This window comes from Cherax quadricarinatus, chromosome 61, assembly GCF_038502225.1.
Source record: "Cherax quadricarinatus isolate ZL_2023a chromosome 61, ASM3850222v1, whole genome shotgun sequence".
In the NCBI taxonomy this organism is placed as follows: domain Eukaryota; kingdom Metazoa; phylum Arthropoda; class Malacostraca; order Decapoda; family Parastacidae; genus Cherax; species Cherax quadricarinatus.
Window position 1 is genome coordinate 4,946,691 of NC_091352.1, and position 7,500 is coordinate 4,954,190.

The 7,500-nt window shown below is 56.5% G+C and overlaps 1 protein-coding gene across 1 annotated transcript in view; it reads right to left on the reverse strand.

Moving 5' to 3' along the window:
- Positions 1-7,500, reverse strand: part of LOC128699467 (homeobox protein Nkx-2.8-like) — a 116,379-nt gene that overhangs the window by 12,479 nt on the left and 96,400 nt on the right. The gene's annotated exons all lie outside the window — the stretch shown is intronic.

The window sequence follows — 7,500 nt, forward strand, 5'->3', positions numbered from 1 at the left end:
CTCCCCCCCTTCCTTAATCTCCCTCCCTCCCTCCCTCTCTGCCTCCCTTAATCTCCCTCCCTGTCTGCCTCCCTTAATCTCCCTCCCTTAATCTCCCTACCTGCCTGCCTCCCTTAATCTCCCTACCTCCCATTAATCTCCCTCCCTCACCCTCTTTTTAAATCTCCCTCTCTCCCTCCTCATTAATCTCCCTCCCTCACAATCCTGGATGAAAGATCCTGTCTCCCACCCTACACGAACATCAAGAAGGAATCCGGATACCTGTCTCCCACCCTACACGAACATCAGGAAGGAATCCGGATACCTGTCTCCCACCCTACACGAACATCAGGAAGGAATCCGGATACCTGTCTCCCACCCTACACGAACATCAGGAAGGAATCCGGATACCTGTCTCCCACCCTACACGAACATCAGGAAGGAATCCGGATACCTGTCTCCCACCCTACACGAACATCAGGAAGGAATCCGGATACCTGTCTCCCACCCTACACGAACATCAGGAAGGAATCCGGATACCTGTCTCCCACCCTACACGAACATCAGGAAGGAATCCGGATACCTGTCTCCCACCCTACACGAACATCAGGAAGGAATCCGGATACCTGTCTCCCACCCTACACGAACATCAAAAAGGAATCCGGATACCTGTCTCCCACCCTACACGAACATCAAAAAGGAATCCGGATACCTGTCTCCCACCCTACACGAACATCAAGAAGGAATCCGGATACCTGTCTCCCACCCTACACGAACATCAAAAAGGAATCCGGATACCTGTCTCCCACCCTACACGAACATCAAGAAGGAATCCGGATACCTGTCTCCCACCCTACACGAACATCAGGAAGGAATCCGGATACCTGTCTCCCACCCTACACGAACATCAGGAAGGAATCCGGATACCTGTCTCCCACCCTACACGAACATCAGGAAGGAATCCGGATACCTGTCTCCCACCCTACACGAACATCAGGAAGGAATCCGGATACCTGTCTCCCACCCTACACGAACATCAGGAAGGAATCCGGATACCTGTCTCCCACCCTACACGAACATCAAAAAGGAATCCGGATACCTGTCTCCCACCCTACACGAACATCAGGAAGGAATCCGGATACCTGTCTCCCACCCTACACGAACATCAAAAAGGAATCCGGATACCTGTCTCCCACCCTACACGAACGTCAACAAAGAATCCGAACGTCTCCCAAGAACGTCTACAACTTTCGTCTTGACGAGGCTTTAAAGGCTTGTGTAATGTAAGGGATCAGAGGGTCACCCAGGAACCTAAGAAGCTTATCAGGGCCATGGTAGCCTCCAGGACCACGGTAGCCTCCAGGACCACGGTAGCCTCCAGGACCACGGTAGCCTCCAGGACCACGGTAGCCTCCAGGACCACGGTAGCCTCCAGGACCACGGTAGCCTCCAGGACCACGGTAGCCTCCAGGACCACGGTAGCCTCCAGGACCACGGTAGCCTCCAGGACCACGGCAGCCTCCAGGACCACGGTAGCCTCCAGGACCACGGTAGCCTCCAGGACCACGGTAGCCTCCAGGACCACAGTAGCCTCCAGAACCACGGTAGCCTCCAGGACCACGGTAGCCTCCAGGACCACGGTAGCCTCCAGGACCACGGTAGCCTCCAGGACCACGGAAGCCTCCAGGACCACGGTAGCCTCCAGGACCACGGTAGCCTCCAGGACCACGGTAGCCTCCAGGACCACGGTAGCCTCCAGGACCACGGTAGCCTCCAGGACCGCGGCAGCCTCCAGGACCACGGCAGCCTCCAGGACCACGGCGGCCTCCAGGACCACGGCAGCCTCCAGGACCACGGCAGCCTCCAGGACCACGGCAGCCTCCAGAATCACGGCAGCCTCCAGGACCACGGAAGCCTCCAGGACCACGGCAGCCTTCAGGACCACGGCAGCCTCCAGGACCACGGCAGCCTTCAGGACCACGGCAGCCTCCAGGACCACGACAGCCTTCAGAACCACGGCAGCCTCCAGGACCACGGCAGCCTCCAGGACCACGGCAGCCTCCAGGACTACGGCAGCCTCCAGGACCACGGAAGCCTCCAGGACCACGAAAGCCTCCAGGACCACGGGAGACTATAGGACCATGGGAGCCTCCAGGACTACGGAAGCTTTCAGGACCATGGGAGCCTCCAAGACCACGGAAGCCTCAAGGACCACGGCATCCTCCAGGACCACGGCAGCCTCCAGGACCACGCCAGCCTCCAGGACCACGGAAGCCTACATGACCACGAAAGCCTCCAGGACCACGAGAGACTCCAGGACCATGGGAGCCTCCAGGACTACGGAAGCCTCAAGGACCACAGCAGCCTCCAGGACCACGGAAGCCTCAAGGACCACAGCAGCCTCCAGGATCACGGAAGCCTCCAGGACCATGGGAGCCTCCAGGACCACGGAAGCCTCCAGAACCATAGGAGCCTCCAGAACCACGGAAGTCTCCACAATCATGGCAGCCTCCAGAACCACACCAGCCTCCAGGACCACACCACCCTCCTGAACCACACCACCCTCCAGGACGACACTAGCCTCCATGACCACACCACCCTCCAGGACCACACCCTCCAGGACCACACCACCGTCCAGGACCACACCACCCTCCAGGACCACACCACCCTCCAGGACCACACTAGCCTCCAGGACTACACCAGCCTGGACCACACCACCCTCCAGGACTCCAGCCTCAAGGACCACACTAGCCTCCAGGACCACACCACCCTCCAGGACCACACCAGCCTCCAGGACCACACCACCCTCCAGGACCACACCAGCCTCCAGAACCACACCACCCTCCTGGACCACACCACCTTCCAGGGCCACACCAGCCTCTAGGACCACTCCACCCTCCAGGACCACACCACCCTCAAGGACCACACCACCCTCCTGGACCACACCACCTTCCAGGGCCACACCAGCCTCAAGGACCACTCCACCCTCCTGGACCACACCACCCTCCAGGACGACACTAGCCTCCAGGACCACACCACCCTCCAGGACCACACCCTCCAGGACCACACCACCGTCCAGGACCACACCACCCTCCAGGACCACACCACCCTCCAGGACTACACCAGCCTGGACCACACCACCCTCCAGGACACAAGCCTCCAGGACCACACTAGCCTCCAGGACCACACCACCCTCCAGGGCCACACCACCCTCCTGGACCACGCCACCTTCCAGGGCCACACCAGCCTCCAGGAACACACCACCCTCCAGGACCACACCACCCTCAAGGACCAAACCACCCTCCTGGACCACACCACCTTCCAGGGCCACACCAGCCTCAAGGACCACTCCACCCTCCTGGACCACAACACCCTCCAGGACGACACTAGCCTCGAGGACCACACCACCCTCCAGGACCACACCACCCTCCAGGACTACACCAGCCTGGACCACACCACCCTCCAGGACACAAGCCTCCAGGACCACACCACCCTCCAGGACCACACCACCCTCCAGGACCACACCACCCTCCAGGACCACACCACCCTCCAGGACCACACTAGCCTCCAGGACCACACCACCCTCCAGGACCACACTAGCCTCCAGGACCACACCACCCTCCAGGACCACACCACCCTAAAGGACGACACCACCCTCCAGGATCACACCACCCTCCAGGATCACACCACCCTCGAGGACAACACCACCCTCCAGAACCACACCACCCTCAAGGACAACAACACCGCCCAGGACCACACCACCCTCCAGGACCACACCACCCTCCAGGACCACACCACCCTCAAGGACAACAACACCGTCCAGGACCACACCACCCTCCAGGACCACACCACCCTACAGGACCATACCAGCCTCCAGGACCACACCACCCTCCAGGACCACACCACCCTCAAGGACAACAACACCGTCCAGGACCACACCACCCTCGAGGACCGCACCACCCTCGAGGACCACACCAGCCTCCAGGACCACACCACCCTCCCGGACCACACCACCCTCCAGGACCACACCACCCCCCAGGACCACACCACCCTCCAGGACCACACCACCCTCCAGGATCACACCAACCTCCAGGACCACACCAGCCTCCAGGACCACACCAGCCTCCAGGATCACACCAACCTCCAGGACCACACCAGCCTCCAGGATCACACCAACCTCCAGGACCACACCAGCCTCCAGGACCACACCAGCCTCCAGAACCACACCACCCTCCAGGACCACACCAGCCTCCAGGACCACACCATCCTCCAGGACCACACCACCCTCCAGGACCACACCACTCTCCAGGACCACACCAACTTCCAGGACCACACCAGCCTCCAGGATCACACCAACCTCCAGGACCACACCAGCCTCCAGAACCACACCAGCCTCCAGGACCACACCAGCCTCCAGGACCACACCAGCCTCCAGGACCACACCACCCTCCAGGACCACACCACCCTCCAGGACCACACCAGCCTCCAGGACCACACCACCCTCCAGGACCACACCAGTCTCCAGGACCACACCACCCTCCAGGACCACACCACCCTCCAGGACCACACCACCCTCCAGGACCACACCATCCTCCAGGACCACACCACCCTCCAGAACCACACCACCCTCCAGGACCACACCAGCCTCCAGGACCACACCAGCCTCCAGGATCACACCATCCTCCAGGACCACACCAGCCTCCAGGACCACACCACCCTCCATGACCACACTACCCTCCAGGACCACACCAATCTCCAGGACTATACCAGCCTCCAGGACCACACCAGCCTCCAGGACCACACCACCCTCCAGGACCACACCACCCTCCAGGACCACACCACCCTCCAGGACCACACCAGTCTCCAGGACCACACCACCCTCCAGGACCACACCACCCTCCAGGACCACACCACCCTCCAGGACCACACCAGTCTCCAGGACCACACCAGCCTCCAGGACCACACCACTCTCCAGGACCACACCAGCCTCCAGGACCACACCAGCCTCCAGGACCACACCACTCTCCAGGACCACACCACCCTCCAGGACCACACCACCCTCCAGGACCACACCACCCTCCAGGACCACACCACCCTCCAGGACCACACCACCCTCCAGGACCACACCACCCTCCAGGACCACACCACCCTCCAGGACCACAGCAGCCTCCAGGGCCACACCAGCCTCCAGGGCCACACCAACCTCCAGGACCACACCACCTTCCAGGACCACACCAGCCTCCACGACCACACCAGCCTCCAGGATCACACCAGCCTCCAGGACCACACCAGCCTCCAGGACCACACCAGTCTCCAGGACCACACCAAGCTCCAGCACCACACCACCCTCCAGGACCACACCACCCTCCAGGACCACACCACCCTCCAGGACCACACCACCCTCCAGGACCACACCACCCTCCAGGAGTGGCCCGCTAACATGGCCACCAAGACTCCTGACGTCACTTCCGACTCAACAGTTTGAAACGTGTATAAATCCCGTCCAGAGTCCCTTGACGAAGAATAAAACGATCAACCAATAAAGGAGGAAGGAAGCAAACATAATCTTTATTGAACTTACTTCTTCTCTGCGTAACTTAGGCGGTTGTTATTGTTAGTGAAGAACAGACAGGGAAAGTTGCGTTAATAAGACGTTAGTACAGACAGGGAAAGTTGCGTTAATAAGACGTTAGTACAGACAGGGAAAGTTGCGTTAATAAGACGTTAGTACAGACAGGGAAAGTTGCGTTAATAAGACGTTAGTACAGACAGGGAAAGTTGCGTTAATAAGACGTTAGTACAGACAGGGAAAGTTGCGTCAATAAGACGTTAGTAAAGACAGGGAAAGTTGCGTCAATAAGACGTTAGTAAAGTGTTGCAACCCTTGAATGGGTTACAATGTATATAATGTATATTACCTTTTCATATAATTTTATATTGCTTATATTTGCGATAATAGCTAAATCGTAAATATATTGCTTTATATTATTATTTGACTTAGTTACTTTTGTTAGGTAGGAAGTAACACATATATTATGTGCTCAAAGTTCAAGTCTTGATTGTCTAACTACTGTAATTATCACTCTTTGCTCGTTACTCTGCCGGCTTCTGTTGCTGGGCAGCAACTGTCCACGGAGCTATCACGTGATCGAGGGGGGGGGGTGTCCACACCTCGCCTGAAGTATTCAGTCTGGTCTAGACTCTCTTGGTGGTTGGACGTATTCTAGACAAGACGAGCCTAAATCTCCCTTATTGGCCCTTGTTGGAAGATCGTCTCTTGTCTCATTATTGTTGTATGTTCTGTAGAATTCTGTTCACAGAACATTGTATAGACTTAGTGATTTTCGACGTTGTACAGAGGTTGTGTGTCGCTTAGACACTCTAAGCAACTCAGGTCCTGAGCTGTAGCTTCTGACCTAACTTGTACTGGTATCTGTGTACTGTCACAGTCAGGGATTTTCTTATGCTGAACTTAGATTCAGTAGTATGGGCGCGCTTGGTGACTTTTGTGGAGGATCTGCTGATGGTCCCTACTTAGTGTCGTTATATTATCTCCTTGTTCCTGATTCTGTGTCGCAGTTGCTTGTTATATTGCTATTGGGATTAGCATTCTTTTTGTTGTTCAAGCAGACTGTTCTGATTGCCAGTTGGTCAAGAAGTTAGTTTATTTGAGGACTTTGTCAGTCACTTGTTTAAGTCTAGTCGAGTCGTGAGACATAGTGAACTACTTAGAGCACTTACACACATACACACTTACTTGTACATATTTGTAATATCTTATTAAATGTTAATGTACCAGACGGTACTTAAGAATTATAAATGTGATATGTGCTTTCAGCACAATAATATTGAACTCGAGAGAAGTGATATTATTTTGATTACTGTGATTAATTTAATTTAATTTAATTTGATAATATACCTCTCTAGACTTAATAAATTTATTAAATTTTAATTTCTCTAGTTAGTAGCCTACCAGTTGTAATCCTGAAGCACTATTGAATCTTACTAAATTCTAATGGATAATTGGACCAGGATACTGACTACTTGTTAGGAAAACCCAGTAACAGGCTGGATGCTAGAAGGGCAGTCCTTTCTAGTATTACCTGGAGATCTCTAAGCTTTTAGAATCACGTTTTTTGTAACATAAAGGAACGAGGATGGCTGGCAGGGTGGGTGGCACGATTGGTGGCAGGATGGGTGGCAGGATGGGTGGCAGGGTGGGTGGCAGGATGGGTGGCAGGGTGGGTGGCAGGGTGGGTGGCAGTGGGTGGCAGGATGGCTGGCAGTGAATGGCAGGATGGGTGGCAGGGTGAGTGGCACGATTGGTGGCAGGATGGGTGGCAGGGTGGGTGGCAGGGTGGGTGGCAGAGTGGGTGGCAGGATGGCTGGCAGTGAATGGCAGGATGGGTGGCAGGGTGGGTGGCAGGGTGAGTGGCAGGGTTGTGGGTGGCAGGGTTATAGGTGGCAGGGTTGTGGGTGACAGAGTGGGTGGCAGGGTGTGGCAGGGTTGTGGGTGGCCGG